The sequence below is a fragment of the Sycon ciliatum genome, chromosome 1, assembly GCF_964019385.1.
Source record: "Sycon ciliatum chromosome 1, ocSycCili1.1, whole genome shotgun sequence".
In the NCBI taxonomy this organism is placed as follows: domain Eukaryota; kingdom Metazoa; phylum Porifera; class Calcarea; order Leucosolenida; family Sycettidae; genus Sycon; species Sycon ciliatum.
In genome coordinates, this window is record NC_088643.1 from 58,767,971 (window position 1) to 58,786,887 (window position 18,917).

Below are 18,917 nucleotides of genomic sequence, written 5' to 3' on the forward strand. Positions count from 1 at the left end.
ACTAGTAGTAGTAGTGATCAAGACCTACAACAATCATTATCTACAGACTCAGTGCCGCTTGCTGGCACTGCTGACTGTACTGGCACTACTGCCGTACAGGTCATGTCACCTGGTCACTGTGCCTTTACTAGCGTTACTTGTCTTTACTCACCCGGACAAACATACAACCACTGTGACTCGTTGGTGCTTCATAAATATCCCAAACCTGTGTGCGTGTCCTTTGCGTTACGTGTTTGAGGGGTTGTTGTGACATTCTGGTCGATGGTCCTGCACTTTGAACCCCATTAATGGCATTATATGCATAGCGCAGTGCGATTCATGCATCCGCTAACGTGACACATGTCATGAGTCGCGTGGATCCTGTTGATATCACTACAATGAGTTCTGTACTGATAATGGACAGTGCTGGCAACTGAAATCCGACCCTTTGAGCGGTGGGTTCACATTCTAGCGGTCTCTGTTTCGTAGTTTTACCATCCCGTGTTGAGTCTTTGCGATGTGAGCGCACCGCTCAGGGGTCGGATTTCAGTTGCCAGCACTGCCGTACTAGTATTATGATCTTTACATGTAATGTATCACTCCCTCAGACTCCCATAGATTTTTGCGGTGAGTATACCTAAGCAGTCAAATATTCCTGCATATTTCACCCCTTAGGGCTGTATTGACTGCTTACATGTATATTTGACTCCTTTTTAGGGACTGAACACATGCTTTGGTTAGTCGTGATAAATCCAATATTGGCTTAGTACGGGGCAATTTCTGGCTAACCACTCCCAGTTACCACGGTTGCCCCCTAGGCCTAGAGCCTCGGCAGACAAATAATAGAATTGGGTACTTTTTCCGGTATGTTTCATGCATGTTTGGTATGTGGATAGCCCTTTCCCAAAGGTGCTCTTTTAATTCGCACTTAGTGCTTTTCGCGTCCCTCAAAATATGCTGATTTTTCTTTGAAGCATATAGCCCCTTCCCAAAGGTGCTCTTTTTATTTTTTTTAGTGTTTATTTGAATTCGGATAGCTCAACAGTACAGAAGTACAACTACAAAGAGTACCGAATAGAAGGCCCCGAGAACGGGAAACCAAAAAACAAAACAAAAACAGCAACATCAATTTACTGATTATGCACATTGCTTGAAAGCAAATCACAACAATGATTAAGAGTTAAGCTGTCTTTTAGCCAAAATTAATAGCCAATTTGACGCGGAAATCTGCGATAGTAGTGCAGGACTTCAGGTCGTCTGGTAAATAATTCCAAACAAGAGCCGATTTTGTGAAAAGAAGAAGGACAAAATGTTACGAGTTATGACTAACTGTCCACCAACGTAACCAGATCTTATACAGTCAGAGTTGCGCTTTCCTTCCCCTCTTGGACCTTTCCGAACCTGAGCCTTCCAAGTTAGGCCTTGACGGATTATGCTAGCATAATTTTTCGCATAATTCCTACCAAAATCGAATAATCGCATAATTCGAGGCAAATTGCATACGAATCGCATAAAATTGGAATAATCCGCCTGTTCGCACCAAATTCCATACAGTTGTACATGTTCTACAAGTACAAGTACAAGTAGATGCACTAGGAAGTTGTGGGTTTACGACTTCCTTGGTAACATGTCCAGTCCACTACAATCAGTGATGGTCGTAGCTAGGTCGGACGGTGCGTTGACCCCGTTGAACTTTTGCTATTACAGTACAACGCCCTCTACAAAAAAAATCCCCTGTTATTTTGCACAGAACCATTATGCATTAGCAGCATATGTGAGCATAATGCGGCATAATATGCTAACTTTTAGCATAAAAATAGCATAATTCTGCAATTTTTTCAGCAATGCGAAAAGCATAATTTCACGAAAATATTAGCATAATCCGTCAAGGCCTATTCCAAGTTGGAAGGTTGTTGGTTTGCGCCTTGGAGAAGTGTTGGAGCTAGGTGTCAGGTCGCCGAATGTCTCAGTACTCCTTGTCAGTTTTGTGCCATTTTGTTGCACTCGCTGACTGTATAAGATCTGGTTACGTTGGTGGACAGTTAGTCATAACTCGTAACATTTTGTCCTTCTTCTTTTCACAATTATTTAATTGGCTCACCATCAAGAGCCGATTTACTTGAAAAGGACAGAAAGCCAGACATACATCTATAGCGATTGATACTCATGTTATGAGTTGTTGATAGGCCTTGACGGATTATGCTAGCATAATTTTTCGCATAATTCCTACCAAAATCGAATAATCGCATAATTCGAGGCAAATTGCATACGAATCGCATAAAATTGTAATAATCCGCCTGTTCGCATCAAATTCCATACAGTTGTACATGTTCTACAAGTACAAGTAGATGCACTAGGAAGTTGTAGGTTTACGACTCCCTTGATAACATGTCCAGTCCACTACAATCAGTGATGGTCGTAGGTAGGTCGGACGGTGCGTTGACCCCGTTGAACTTTTGCTACTACAGTACAACGCCCTCTACAAAAAAATTCCTCTGTTATTTTGACCAGACCCATTATGCATTAGCAGCATATGTGAGCATAATGCGGCATAATATGATAACTTTTAGCATAAAAATAGCATAATTCTGCAATTTTTTCAGCAATGCGAAAAGCATAATTTCACGAAAATATTAGCATAATCCGTCAAGGCCTAGTTGTTGAGCCGCGAGTAGTTCGGGTAGACGTACAGATGGGAAAGAGGGACTGCAAGCAAACAGCCGGCTTAATACAGTAACAGTGGAAAATGAATACAAGGAACAAAAATACTGATCGATATTGGAAAGAGGAAACATTGAGGTGGTGAAGAAGTGGCGTAATATTAGCTTGGGGTGATGCGCCACAAGCAACTCGTACAGCGCGCCGGTGGAGTAAGGCTAGCTTGTTTCTATTTTTAGCGGATATAAACGAAAGGTATACAGGGAGAGCATATTCTAGATCCGGCTGAATAACACCGACAACGAAAGTACGGCGGGCAAACAGGTTCATCTGGCGGAAAGATCGGCGCAGTACACCAATCTTCCGTGAGGGTTTCCGGACGACATTGTTAATGTGTTGGTCAAAGGACAGCTTATTGTCAGCAACGGCTCCTAGGCATCTGGTGCTTTCCACTTCCCCTAGCGTAACATTTGCCAAGGTGATTTGCAGTTGTTGCCTTTGTTGTTGTTGCTGACTCCCTGTGGCACGTTTGGGATGGATTTGCATGACAACGGTTTTGTCGGTATTTATCTGCATGCCAAGGGAGCCAAGGTGGTTGTTTAGTATCTCCAGTGCCGATGACAACTTGGCTTCGGAACGCGCCTTCGACGGATCACTAGAGTAGACTGTCTTGTCATCTGCGAACATCAGTAATTTTGAACCCGCTGTCTCCGCAAGCCGGGGAAGGTCCCTCAGGTAGACATTAAAAAGGGTAGGGCCTAAAATACTTCCCTGAGGAACTCCTCGAGACACTGCAAGACTTGAAGACTGGCTGGCTTGCGTGACGACACGCTGAGATCTCCCGGCGAGGTACGACGCAAACCAACGCAGGGCGCTTGCATGAACACCCATGCCATGGAGCGCAACGAGTAACTGTTGATGCTGGACGCGATCAAACGCCTTGCTGAGGTCGACAAAGGCTACACTGGTAGTCTCTCCGCGGTCCTGGGCCAGTTTCCAATCATTTACAGCAAGTGTGAGCAGTTGTGTCGTGGAACGAGCTGGTCGGAACCCAAATTGGTGATCGTGGAGGTGATTTTCGATGGTCAAACTGTCACATACCTGATTTAGAACCAGGCGCTCCAGAGTTTTAGCCAGAATCGACGTGAGTGACACAGGACGATAGTTCGAAGGACAAGTAGGATCGCCCATACGGGATTTCAATATCGGCGTGACATTAGCCAACTTGAATTGTGTCGGGAACACAGCAGTGCACAAAGAGGTATTAAATATTAGGGTGAGGGAGAAGGCGATAACTGGTGCAACGGCCTTCAGGATGCTCGGGAGGAGACCATCTGGCCCACGCGATTTCGTACCGTCGAGTTTCTGAAGGTGCCGAAGTACCTCATCCTCAGAAATAGGGCGAAACTCGTGCAAGTCACACGGTCTTGAGGTACCACTTGGAACAACATAAGCCGGGTTCGGATCTGACACAATACTATGGAAATGCCTGTTCAAGGTATCTGCCTGGACGAGAGGCTCAGTTCTTGGGGTTGTGCGCCGGGTGACTGAGTTGATGGTGCTCCAAAGACGCCTAGGATCTCGCCGGTAATCGTCACAGATGGAGCGGAAGTGGGCATTTCGGAGTTGGCGATAAAGGTTATTGCATTTGCTGCGCAAAACTTTGAACTCCTTCTGTAGAACTGTACTACTGCAGTCAGACGAGCGGTACTTTCTGTAGACGGTTTTACGTCGCCTAATGAGAGCTAGTAATTCCGGTGTCATGAATGGGCACTTCTTCCTTTTTCCAGGGGATTGTCTCCGTGATGTTATGTAGGGTGCAACCACATCCAAGGCGTTTTCAAATTTTCCTTGCCACTCTTCTAGCATTACATCGACCGACGGGGACGAGAAGGATCCGAGATCAGAAATTGACAATAAATGAGAGAGATCAGAGACAGAGGCCTTACTGTAATCACGGCGGCGGGATCGATAATAATTGTCCTTGTGTTGGAATTGACTTCGGAAAAATAATGCTGGTGTGAACAAAATCATGATCGGTGAACTCACAGGAGTGAACGCTTCCGTGCTCAACACAATCCATGTTGGTTAGTACACAGTCGAGAAGTGTTTTGATGTAGGTGTGATCCGTGTAGGGTGCGTAATCATATTCTTCAGATCAAGGGGAAGTAGCAGGTATGTGTTTAAATTGTCAAAATGATGCGTTTGAGGGGACAATAAATCAACATTTAAGTCGCCCATCAGAATGAGATCTTCGCCCTGAATGTCATACATGACTTGCTGTAAAGATTGCCAAAAAGCCGCCGGTGCGGACGGTGGCCTGTAGAGACAGCCAATGAGGAATGATTCACCTGCTTCTCGTTTTTTGGAACGCAACCAAACCATTTCCAGGTCGATGTGCTGAATCAACATCCGCTTAAACCTAAGTTGCAACCTGCTGTAAATCACTACACCGCCGCGCTTCTGGCAAGGTGTTCCATTTGTACAGGAGCAGTTGTAATTGCACTTTCTGTCGAGACGGTGCATTGAGAACCCCCGGATGTCGACTTCTGAGTCCGAGATGCTGTTGTCGAGCTTTTTTAATTCGCACTTAGTGCTTTTCGCGTCCCTCAAAATATGCTGAAAAAGTGCTCTTTTTTTCAGTGAAAACAGGCAAAAGTGCTCTTTTTTCAGTGAAGCATAGCCATGAAAGGCCCATGATACATGTTCAGATATGAACCCAAGGCCAAGCTGAGAAATGAATACGCACTCTTCGAAAGGCAAAACAGGAAGTAAAGCTAAAAAAACACCACTTTATACAGCATTGTGTACACCGGGTACAAGCTTCACCAACTTGTTGCCCCCCCCCCCCAAAAAAGGCGTCGTGCCAAGGCCCATCGAGCACTCGGAAACTGTGATCGCATGCATGAGCAAACAGATTTTAGCACTTTTTCAGCTCAAAAAGCTCAAAAAGGGCGATATTCACCAAAAAACGCAATAAGGGGCGAAAGAAACGGGCTTTTCCAAAAAGGGCCAAAAAGGGCGAAAAAAGGGCGAGCACCTTTGGGAAAGGGCTATACATGTATGTGGATGAAGAAATGGAGCAGAATTCAAGGAAGTGCCTGCCATACATGTACGTTTTGTATAATTCATTAATTCTGCAAAATTTTCCAGCATTATCCGCCAAGGGCTACTCCCAGTGGAGAAACGATTAGTTTTTTTTCTACAAAGAACACAAACCCGGTTCGAGACAAAAATAAGATCAAGAAAGATAACAAAGTTGCATGCAGGGAGAACGAAGAAACGACTAGAACACAGAAGTTGTGGGTTGACAGAACAAACAACTATTGAGTCGGGGCTGACTAGTTATCGTCAACTTGAGACTAAGAGCAGCTCGCTGTGGAGGGGGGGGGGGCAAGGACCGTAATTTTTGACATGTTACAGTTGGAGATCCTTTACCCTTAGTTACAGCCTTGCAGATGCACAACTACCCAAGCCACAAGCGCTTCTTCCTGTCGATATGACTTGACGCTTTACTGTCATCCAGAGCACACGGAAATTTCCGAGGTGGATACGATAATTATTATGAATGATGTAAAACAGCAGAAAAATAATAGTAGACAAACTCAGTAGAACTAGAAGACAACGATTCATTCTCTTCTTTTACTCATCCACCAGAAATAGTAACTGATGGAGTCTGGAGAAAAAAACATTTCTGTCCAAATGAATCGGTCTTTTCCCTCCAATCCTGTTAGAACTGAGGAGCGAAAGGGTGGCGAGACCTGGTGGACTTGGCCGACCTGAGGTCTCGGCTAAGAGTCGGCTTCATAGTGTCTGCTGGTTGTAGATTGGTTGTGGTTCCTTTGACTATTTTGAGGTGGCCGTAGCAAGGTTGGACGGGGGCGTTGTGTTGGTGATCATAAGTTATGACTGACACCAATCTTTACCTTTCGCCCCAAAACTCAAAGCTGAAGGTGCCTAGCGCACCTGTACATGTACATTAGGCCTTGACAGATTATGCTGGCATAATATTTCGCATAATTCCTACCAAAATCGAATAATCGCATAATTCGAGGCAAATTGCATACGAATCGCATAAAATTCGAATACTCCGCCTGTTCGCATCAAATAATGATTCCATACAGTTGTACAGTCATGTTCTACAAGTAGAAGTACAAGTAGATGCACCAGGAAGTCGTAGGTTTACGACTCCCTTGAGAACATGTCCAGTCCACTACAATCAGTGACGGTCGTAGCTAGTCGGCCGGTGCGTTGAGCCCGTTGAACTTTTGCTACTACATGTATACAGTACAACGCCCTCTACAAAAAAATTCCCCTGTTATTTTGCGCAGAACCATTATACATTAGCAGCATATATGTGAGCATAATGCGGCATAATATGATAACTTTTAGCATAAAAATAGCATAATTCTGAAATTTTTTCAGCAATGCGAAAAGCATAATTTCACGAAGATATTAGCATAATCTGTCAAGGCCTAATGTACATGCACATGCAATCCTTGAAGTCATTCATGAAAATAGCGTCTAGTCTTGAGACAAGACATTATTTGTCATTAGTACAAAATAGTAGAGTGGCACGGCGCCACTACTTGTCGACCTGTGACGTCTATCACCAGGGCTGCACACGCAGATGACGCTAAGAATGACAACGATCCTACTCAGAACATGTAGCTACAGCACTCAGCAGTACACGACTAGGCCGGTACATTACACATGTATGTGACTAGTGTAAGACAGACTGTCACTGTCTGTCTGGACTGGAGTCGTGTTGCCGTATGACAACGTTAGAGAGGCGTTCTGGGGAGGTGAGAGGCGCAGTTTGATATCGGGTGCGAGGCTTGTGAAATACCAGTGCTGAATAGGACATAATTGTACTAGTCACGGACGTCATTGCAATATTCACACTCAGTCCGTGAATACAGCATCCTTGCTTTTTCATCTCGAACACGAACGCAATCCACAACAGATCATCTTCAACTACTGCTGCGCAGCGTTTTGGTTGTTTGCCTCTTGCCTTTCGTTCGCGTCACAGCCAAGATGTGTCGATTCGGTTGTAGCACAGCCAATCAGGTACGCGAAACGGCCAGTGCATGTTTCCATCTGTCTGTGTCTGCTGATCACAAGTCACACTGGTTGCTGCTGCTGCTGCTGCTCCTGCTGCTGCTGCTGCTGCTGCTGATATGCGTTGAGTAACTGCACACTGTATTTTGGAATTCTGTGGAGATTATCCCGCGACAGTGTCAGCGGGGAATAATTACTACAATTGTGAAGAGATTACCAGAACAGTCATGTGCAATGTAACAGCACGCTGGTGTGATCGTCCTGGAATACCTACATGTGCAGCTCGTATTCATCTCTCTGTGACATTCTCCAACGCAGTGGGTTTTCCACACGCTTCTTCTGTTGAATTGGTACATGCACCTGTAACCATAATCGAGCCAACAATACCTTATAGGAGAGATTTCGCGTTTGTTATGGGTCTTTAACATTACACTGTGCATGTACGGTGCATGTTATTAGGTCGGATTCGTAATCGCTGTATCGGCCAGTGTGTCGGTCACTTTTTTTTATCAATATCAACAAGAGCCCACCAGGGTTATGTATTCAGACCAAGGGATATTGGCTTTCCCGTCCCATTCTTATCATGTACATTGTGCATGTACGTGACGGTGTCTGGTTTTTTGCAGATGTACAAGTGCCGGCATTGCAGTGCTGTGTACTGCGCATCGTGCAAGAAGGGCGAGTTCGGTGGCACCATGCGCGCCGCCAATGTATGTGGAAAGTGTAACAAGGTGGGTATAGGCACTATAATCAGATATTAATCAGAATAGTATTGTAATCAGAATAGCATTGTAATCAGAATAGTATTGTGCTAAAGCTGGTTTGCTTTTTTACAAGATACATGTAGCCACAAGTCATCAATGATGGCTTGTGGCTCGTGGGGCAAGTGCCAGCAGGAAATCGCAGGGAGGCACAGAGCGATAGCATCCCAAGCAGTGGGGGCGGGGCGGGAGCAGCTAAACCGACCAAGGGTCTCGCGAGGCATTAACAGTAGTGTTCTCTCTCTCTCTCTCTCTCTCTCTCTCTCTCTCTCTCTCTCCCCTGAAGAAGGATGGGCAAGTTGGTCATGGAAATCAGCTGTGCAGTGGCTGTGCAGGGTTACAAGTGAACAGTAGCCCAGAACTAGTCAGCAGACTGTAGGTACATGTGCTTGTGAACTCGTTTCTTGAATAGCTGACGGGAGTGTGCCATAATTATTATACATCAGAGGCGAGGCAGTGCAGGTGGTGTTAGTAAAAACTCGTGAGGAAACGATTTCACTCCTCGATGATTGCTGAAGGGAATGAATGATCTTTGTACACCGGAGTGGCGGTTGTGGAGTGGGGCAAAAGGCAAAAATGCCATCCATTGACTAAGCTGGCTCTGCTGCCCAGTGCAAGGATGTCCTTGCAGCTCTGGTGCGGAGGCAGGGATCATTACTCGTAGTAGACTGACGTAGAACCATGACGATTTTATCGTTAGGGTGAAAACAGTTTAATTAAACTTGTAAATGGCTGCAATGGAGTTTGTGAATGCTTAGAAAAAATGCACAGTGACGTATTATGATTACAAACACATCATACCTTACCCAGCTATAGGCGGAGAGGCTGAAAGGTCAGTTCCAGTAGATGGCCCGATCCCTACACCAGCCTCTGACATGATAAATGCGTAGAATGTAGAATTTCGGGTTTCCTAGTACCGGTAATTGTTTGAGACACAGTTCGTTGCAATCATATCGATTATACAGTATCAGCTGGCAGCATCTGTTTCATGTAATTACATGCATACATCCGAAAGTATGTGCATCAAGTAATGCCAGTCGGTCTGATGCATGATGCTACACCATAGCCTAGTTCGTTTTGCAGTCTTCTCTTCATTATTTTTTTAAACCACTGTGCAGCCTGGGATTAGACTCGGATGGAGTTGGAAACTTGTAAACTTATGGTCCTCTCTTTTTTTATGCACTGTACTTGTACATGTACAACTGTACATGTTATACTCAGTACATCATGTGCTGAAGTACATGTGTCATGTACATGTATGGCACAGAGAGCGGAGTCCACGTACATGTACATGTACATGTACATGTGCATATAGCACCCCATTAACGTTGTACTACTACTACTATCATTCTCTTGGTCTACTTTCCTATGCGCACGCTTTTTTTTGCTACAGAGCCAGCACCGGGGCGACAAGGTACCCAAGTGAATAATCAAATGCAATGGTGAAGCGTTGTACATCGCTGGAAGTTTCTACAGCCACAGAGCAAACTGTCCTGTGGCCGACCCGTCGGGTTTCAGACTTGTTTGAGACACAGTGTGTTGCAATCATATCAGCTGCTCAAACATGATCATGATTTTGTTTTTGCTCTCTGTCATGTCTACTTCGAAGAAGTACATGTATTAGTTCTCTAAAATATAGGCAAAGTATTACAATATAGAACCTTAGAAAGAACCACCCAATCATTGAATTTTAAACGTGCATGTACTAGTACCTTCCACACTGATCTATCTAGTACAGCAGTAGCCATCTCATTTACAATTTTGTTTTAATGATCGTCAGAAAAAATGACAAAATGACGTAGCGTGGTGAAACCTACATGTACATGTACATGTAGAATTGTAGATCAGTCGAGCAAGCTGTTGAGTAGACCTGCTGAGCGTCCCTGCGGCAGTTTGATCACTTCATAACATACCACATGAAGAGAGCTTTGTGGGCACTGTACTGGTCTATGTATTTGTGGGCACTGGTCTATGTACATGTATTTGTGGGCGTATTCTTTAGTGGGGCTCCGGGAAATATGGTATATGTACATTAAATTTTGGTGAGCTCAAGCTAGCCATTGGCGGACTATGCTCGGCCAATCGTCAAATTATGCTTTTGATTATGTCACAATTATGCCAACAAATATGCTGAATTATGCTGAATTATGCTCGGTTCCACTATGTATTCACGCTGTACATAGAGGATTGAGAAACCACGCATACATGTACATGTACACGCACGGCCATGCCCTAAGCATAATTTTTGTCTAAACCGAAAGATTATGCTGACCTTACACGTTAAAATCCGTATATTATGCCGGAGCATAAATTTTTGACGAAATCCCAAGATTATTATTACAGGGTGCGACAGAGCTCTCGGTCATTGAAGAAAATGTTGAGTTACCTCCACCATTACACTGCGCTCTTTAATGGTGATGGTTGTGTGCAGGAGGGTCTAGTCGGCTAAAGAGCGCATTGTAATGGTGGAGGTGACTCGAAATCCCAAGATTATGCCAAATATTATGCCGGCATAATCCTCCAATGGCTATGACAAGGAGTCGTAACTGGGGTATTTAAAAAAAAAAACATCTGCAGGCTTTCTGACAAAGCTGTATTATGCCCCTAAGCTGACCCTCCAGGAAATCGCGATTCCACGGATGCAACAAATTTCGCGATTTTGGCCCAAACCCGCGATTTTCAGCAAAATCTGCTATTTCCCGCGTTTTTTGTTGTTTTCTGTACTACAGTACATGTATATCTCACATTTGTATGCACTTTTCCGACGCAGTTCTTTCCATGATTATCTACCAGTTAGAGTGCGGATGCAGTTTTAGGAGCTCCGCTCCTATCAGCCTTTCCGAGTCTGTAACTGTAACCTACAGGAGCTGTGACTTGTACTGCGGACTATGGCCACCAATGAGCATGTCGACCTGGCCCTTCTGACGTTCGACTGTCTACAAAACCTGGCCACCCGGACTGGCATCCCGAAAGCGGACTCCTTCTCACGGCCCGACCTGGTGGGAGCGCTCCGGAAGGAGGGGATTGGGTCCCACCCCATCCTGGAAGGTATGACCGGTATAGGACATGTCACGACTGCTTTGGCCGCATTGTCCTCGACAATAATGGACCTGAATAAAGAAATAGTGGCAATTAGGGTGGGAAGAGATGATGAAATTGCTTCCTTGAAGCTTGAAATTCAACAGCTGAGGCGGGAAATGGCTGACCTGCGAGATACTAGCGTACACACACAGCACGCCATGCCACACCAGTACAGCGACGTAGTACTAGGAACCGCCACACAAACTGCAAGTGCACGTGCGAGGCTCAGCACCACAACGGGCAGGTCTGTACAAACGTACGGTACACACGCCGGCAGTGGCAGCCTGCCAGGAGAAACGCGTGTGCAACAACCCAACACTAGTACTACAAGTCGTAGTTCCAGCCCCGCAGCAGGCGTGCATGCATCTCGTAGGTCCAGCACTACTACAAGTCGTAGCTCCAGCCCCGCAGCAGGCCTGGATGCATCCCGTAGGTCCACCGATACTGAACAACAAGTACATGAATGGCAGGAACACCAGGGCAGACGCACTCGAGCCGCCCAGAGACAAAGGCACGCGGCAGATACTAGTAGTCAGTCCCAGCTAGCTCAAAGCATAACAAGGCGGGTGGAAACATCCCGCTACACCAAGCCGGCTCGTGATAGCGAGCCGGCAGTAGACCTCACGGCATCACCCCGGGCCAAACGCAAAGTGTTTTACGTTGGCAACGTGCAGCCACACTGCTCCGCATCATCAATTGCTGAATGGTGCTCTGCCCGAGGAGTGCAGATTCAGGAAGGTGTCATATTTGCATCCAAGCACTTCAGAACTGCCTACGCACGGGTGACCGTCGAGGCAGCTGATGAGAACACAGTCGGTGACAAAGGGTTCTGGCCGGATGCTCTTTCGCACACGGTTAGGCCCTGGCGTTTTGCCGCGGACAGTTTTGACACCAGCAATGCCAACCAGGCAAACAACGTCCTCTCCTCAGGCTCAGCATGATGGCGCGACCACAGCTGAATCCACTGGCTCGGCCCTACTTCCCCCCTTGCCAGGGTAAACTGACCTTGCTTTCCGTAAATTGCCGCTCAATCGTTAACAAATCTGCCGAACTGTCTGTCATTGCTGATTTCAACAAACCTGATGTCATCTGTCTAAATGAAACATGGCTAAATCCAAGCATAGCGCTCACCATCTCCGGTTATACCACATTTCGTCGCGACCGACCACCTCATGATAACAAATCCGGTACGGCAACCAGAGGATATGGTGGAGTTGCGATTCTTGTCCGGCAAAATCGCTTCGGAAGAGTCCAAGTTCGCGACGACCTTGCTCGTCCGACCTGTGAATCCGTATGGGTTGAGCTTCACCCAATCTTAGGCTCCCCGACACCCATCCTCGTCTGCTGTACCTACCGTCCGCCCTCAGTCAAAACCACGGAAATAGACCACTTCTGTGATATGCTAGCTAGTGCTTTGGTAACCGTTCCCATGTCATCGTACCATGTCATAATGGCTGGGGACTTCAACAGTAAGCACAAACGGTGGTGCCCATCGGATTTAACGTGTCCTGCTGGGGCGGCACTTTTTCGCACCCTTACCTGCTTCGGTTTGGATCAGCTGGTGCAGAGTCCAACGCACACAACATCTTCCGGAACACAGTCATGTCTAGACCTTGTCTTCACAAACCAACCCCTGCTGGCGACGGACGTTCACACAGCTTGCGCTCTTGGCTCCTCGGACCATCTCATGGTTTCATGCCAGTTCGCCGTCTCATTGCCCTCGGACCCAGACCTGCCACTTCCTTCTCGCAAACCGTTCCCATATCGCTTCCGTCGAGTTCCCTCTCAGTGCTGGGACTCTATGAACGCTGATTTCTCCTGCCACGACTGGTCGTTTCTGCAACCAGAAGGCTCTCCAACTGTTGACGCCGCGGTAGATCACTTTGCAGCCGTCCTTGAACGAGGGTTCCAACAGCACCTCTCTAACTTTGCTATCGGCTACAACAACCGGAAACATTCCAACCCAACATCCTCGACATCTAGTCCCCCATGGGTGACACGGTCCCTCGTATCTGAAGTGAAGCGCAAGCGTGATCTTTTCAGCATCTACAAGAAATTCCCAACGCCGGTTAACCGGGAGGCTTACCGAGTTCAACGCAACTTCGTCAAGCACCTTTCTCGTACCTCACACCGCTCCTTTCTAAACTCTCTTTCTGCAACACTCTCCTCCCCCGATCGCCCATCACTCCACCAATTCATTCGCAACCAGTGCCGCGGGACCTCCCGCGCGCCAATCCAGTACCTGACGGACTCCAATGGCAACCGCCAGCACGATGTGAAGGCGATTGCAGACACACTGAACAAGCAGTTTGTTTCATCCGGCATTCCGGAGGATCCGAATTGGGACATTCCATCGCTGTCCCCAGCCCCTGAACTTAGCGCACCACTCACACGCGTCGTTACCACGACTGCTACCGTCTGTAAGCACCTCAAACTCCTGAAGAATTGTAAGTCCCCTGGCGAAGATGGCATACCCAATGAGGTTCTCAAATGGCTTGCGCCATCTCTGTCCTATCCCTTGTGCCTGCTCTTTAACATGTCATATCGTACAGGAGTATTTCCGTCCGTCTGGAAATCTGCTGTTATCGTCCCGATCTATAAGAAAGGCCAACGCTCTCAGGCTGGCAACTACAGACCAATCTCTCTCCTTCCCGCTGTGTCAAAGGTCTGTGAACGTATTTTCTTTGAGTCTCTGTACTGCCACGTCACCCCAGCGCTTTCACCATCTCAATCCGGTTTCTGCCGTGGAGACTCCACAACTTTCCAACTAACACGTCTAGTACAAGACATCTACACCCAGCGGAACCTCAGGCGGCATGTTGGCATCGTGTTCTTTGACCTAGCGAAAGCTTTCGACACCGTCTGGCATCGTGGTCTGCTTGCAAAGCTAGAGTCCGTCTTCTTGGTACATGGTCCAGCCCTGCAATGGCTCTCATCCTATCTTTCCTGCCGCCACCAGACTGTCAGAGTATCTACCTCCCTATCAGACCCATTACTAGTCGTGTCTGGGGTACCCCAGGGGTCCATACTTGGGCCGCTCCTATTTCTACTGTACGTTAATGACTTGCCAGCCCTTGTACCAAATGTAAGTCTTTTTGCTGACGACACTGCTCTGATGTGCTCCGACAGCTCGGCAGACAACCTCACGGCCTCCATGCAGTCCGGGGTCAACGCTACAGTAACATGGATGGAAACCTGGAAACTGAAGCCTAACCTCGCCAAAACCGAGGCCATGTTCTTCTCTCCCTCGCCCCCCACTCAGCTTCTGTATTTTCCTGGTCTAAATAGTACACCTATTAAAGTTGTTAACGAGCACAAGCACCTGGGCGTTATTCTCGACCGCCAACTCTCCTGGTCTCCACAAGTCCAGTCTGTGTGCAAGCGTGCGAGTGCGTCCTTAGGTATGCTACAACCCCACTGCCAACACTTGAATGATAACTGCAGAAAATTGTTCTTTAAGTCGTACATTTTGCCTATATTTGACTATTGCGATATAGCTTGGTGCGGGTTGTCTCAGACTTTACTCCACAGACTGGAAGTACATCAACGCTTGCTTCTGAAAATTCTGTTTCGAAAAGACCAAACATTTGCCTCCCTTTGTCTTTATAAACTTGCTTCCACGCACCCTCTTCTTGCCCGACATCAGCAGCATCTTTGTATCCTTGTGCAAAAAATCTTCCTAGCCCAAGTCCCGAAACATATTGCCAAGTACAACTGGTTTGTTACCACTAGACCAACACGCAATGCCTTATCACTGCCCCGAGCTAGTTCCTCTCTGTTTTTGAAATCCCCTTTCTTCTCAGCATACTCCCTTTGGTCTAACCTGCCTACTAGCATTAAGACATGCCAGGATATCAGGAAATTCAAAGTCCAGCTTTCCACACTGTCTCATCCGAAGTGATCCCATGTATTACTAATGTGCCTCCCTTTCTTTTTCTCTCCCTATCTCCTTTCCCTCTCTGACAGCATCTTTCTTTTTCTCCCTTTTAGCTTGCCGTGGTTGGCTATCACCTGACCTCTCATGTTTATTGGCAGTCTTCGGACGGGCCAGGAGATGTTGAATAAATAAAAATAAAATAAAAATGATCCTGTAGGTTATTTGCACAGTACGACTCCCGAGTAGATATACGATGCAACAAATTTCGTGATTTGGCCCAAATCCGCAATTTTCTGCAAATAAATCCGCGAATTCCTGGCAAGTTCTGCATCATTCTGGACTTTTCGTCGCATTTTTTGTTATTTTCTGCCGCAATTTCTTGCGCAAGTTTTCGAGCGTTTTTTCCGCAAATTCCCGCAGGGACAGCCTAAGCATAATTTTTGTCTAAACCAAAAGATTATGCCGGCCTTACACATTGGAATCCGTATATTATGCCGGAGCATAATTTTTTGACGAAATCCCAAGATTTGCCAAATATTATGCTGGCATAATCCGCCAAGGGCTAGCTCAAGCAGCAAAGTAAAGCTTGCACATCCATAACACCACTAGGGTCCAGCGGATAATGCTCCGAAAATGTTTGTATAATTCTTATCATAATGCTCCAAAAACTACCTTGTAATGCTGATTATAATGCTTCAACAAGGGCTATAATGCTCTTGGTTTGGAACAAAAATGGAAGAAAAGCCACACATTGTCAAACTTCCAGGAAAAGATGCATTTAGCCGATCTGCCTCTGAAGCTGCTACAATATCTCTCACGAGTCACGAGCTCCACCACTTCTTAGCACTACAGACATGATCGCGTCTCCATTGGCTGCTCTCCATTGCAACTTTGATGCAGGGCTATGGCTGAATAGTGGGTGTATCAAATCTTTTCCCTAGCAGGGGTCGTCCATAAATATCGAACTTTTTTCACAAAACGAAATAATTTCGTTATGCCGGGTGGGAGGGGTTGACCAATTTCGTTTCAGAAAAGATTGATTCATGTACATGGCCTGGCCATTGTCTATGCGCGTATGTCAACGTTTTTTACGTTCTGAGGGGGAGGGAGGGAGGGGTTGGGTCTAAACTAAAATAATTCGTTTGGTGAAAAAAGTTCGATATTTACGGACAAACACATATCCATGTACTACATGTACATGTAAGTATGATGGATGAATCTGTATAGTGAGAGGTGAAAGTTACATGTAGTTTCAGCCAGACAGTAAGTCTGTAGATCGAGACTACTGTAGTACTGAGTACTGTACCCGCACGAAGGAGTAGGGAGATCCCCTTTCAAACGCCTGTGGTGCCAGAAGCTTCGAAGGTTGGGTGAGGGGAAATGGGGGAGAGGCGTGATCTGCGTACATGCGTGTATGGACGACTGGTTATTATTCATGTTGTGCATCGTTATGACTGTTGAGCATCATGCATGTAAATAATTTTATGGTAATGAAAGACTAAAGAACAGTTTTAGTCCATCGGCCAAGTCTCAAAATCGAAAGTGGTGATGCACTGAGCTTCCAACTAAACGCGACCATACCCAGCACGTAGAGAATATATCAGAGAACACTATTCCGTTTGTTGGACGTGCCGAATTCAGTCCAGGGCGTCGATACGAAGCGTTCTTCGTCGCCGAGTTTTTTACTGTGCGCTCCATTTGAGAGTGCGCAGAGTTCTGATCGAGAGTTTTTTGAGCAGATTTTCAAATTTTTGAGGCTATCAGCTGACAGCTGTCAACCCTAAATGGCACTTAGTATGTGACAGGCAATAGGTTTTGGTGCCTCCGTATGCCTTCTAATAAGTTCTATCTTCCTTCGTTTCACTTCGCTGCTTCGCCCACCACCTCAGGAGATGACAGCGTACCTGCACTAGTCAGCTCTCGCTAACCCTGTCTCTCTTTCTCCGTCTTAGCGCTCGTCATTCGTGTCCTTCTGCTGGGGCGAGCTTGATACTGTTGTGTCGTAGTTTTTAGGCAATAGTGGCTGTTGTTCGCGTGATGATCAGGATTTATGGAGAAAGACGACGACTCGCCAAGTTCCCATGCAGCCACAGACGGCGTAGCAATTCTTACCGCCAACCCTTCGAACAACGGAACCGGCCTGAGTTGGAAATCGTGTCTGTGTAATTGTGCCACGATACGGATGAAACACACAGGCTCACATGTGACGAGATGAAGATAATCTCAACAGGCTGACGGAAATCCAACAGGCTCACGGGAACGCTGCAGTTATGGTCGGAGACGCGGAGTTATTTAGTCACTGGTAAATGTTGCATCGAGTGCTGTGTGCATGCTCTAACACAATTGTAAAAATCATGAAAAAGCGAAAATAATGCAATGGTGGGGCTGGGTGGTGTTCTGTGGAGGAGACGTCGCTGTCTCAGTATTCAACGCCGGACCCTGTATTTCAAGTCTGTGGTCATGCTCGATCATAAGTTCCTGTATGGCTCCAGTGCCTTCTCAGCATTGTTGGCGGGTAAGCACCTGGATCGTGTCCAAGTACTGCGGCTCTGGTGGCTTGAGGGATGTACGGGTGCTCGCCGTGCACCCTGCCGGCAATCTGCTAGTGAAGCTTGGTACCTACTGTGTCCGGGAGATTTTCATCCAGAAGCTGATCTTCCTAGGCTGGAGCTGCTGCTACTCCTGTGCTAGCCCCTCAACCACTGGCGCTCCTACTCGGCTCCAGTGTGGGCCATTAACCACCCTGCCCGATTTCGCACTGTTGCTATTCCACACCGTCAGCATTTAACTCTGAGGTCAGACCTTGATCCCTCCCACCATATGCTATCTGTCTGTCTGCCTCTCTCTCACACACAGATGGGCGCGCATACACACAAACACACATGCACACACACACAAACACACACACACACACACACACGCACACACACACACACACATGCACACACAGTGACACAAACATACACATAGCCAACTTCTCTGTGTTTGGTGATCATCATCTGTTTTCTGATGTGCAAGCTCACCTCTGATGCCGATTGCTTCCTTGCTTAGACCCGGTCTGCTATTAGACCAGTCTGCTCTCCCTTCACTCGCTTGTAAATCCTACTTGGAGCAGTAAGGTTGTGTCACTGCTCCTACTGATGTCATTGTTGTGAAAGCAATATCATCGCCATTGGTGGTAATTTTCCACCGTGCATGAATCATTAACAATCATCATCTATGTGTCACGGCCTAACCATCCTCGTAACTCCCCTCATCGTGACTAGTGCTCTACCGTTGAAACCTACTTTGCTTCAGTGTATATTCGCTCCAAAGCTCTTGTTTTGTTGCATAGTGATCTGACGCAGTGTGCTATAGCCAATCGGGTAATATGGATAAGATTAGTACAGTCGGCATCGCCTATCGAGTGACCAGGTACATGTATAAGGATACTAGTACATGTATACCGGCTTAACGATATCGGAACACAAATAGCACTATGTGTGCAATATTCCTTTCTA

At 46.6% G+C, this 18,917-nt stretch overlaps 1 long non-coding RNA gene across 1 annotated transcript; it reads left to right on the forward strand.

Moving 5' to 3' along the window:
- The first annotated feature begins 7,512 nt into the window (after nt 1-7,512).
- Nucleotides 7,513-10,256, forward strand: LOC135807045 (uncharacterized). The gene is made up of 3 exons (XR_010551427.1): nt 7,513-7,707; nt 8,325-8,429; nt 9,853-10,256. It is a non-coding gene; the product is annotated as an uncharacterized LOC135807045 (long non-coding RNA).
- Nucleotides 10,257-18,917: the final 8,661 nt, after the last annotated feature.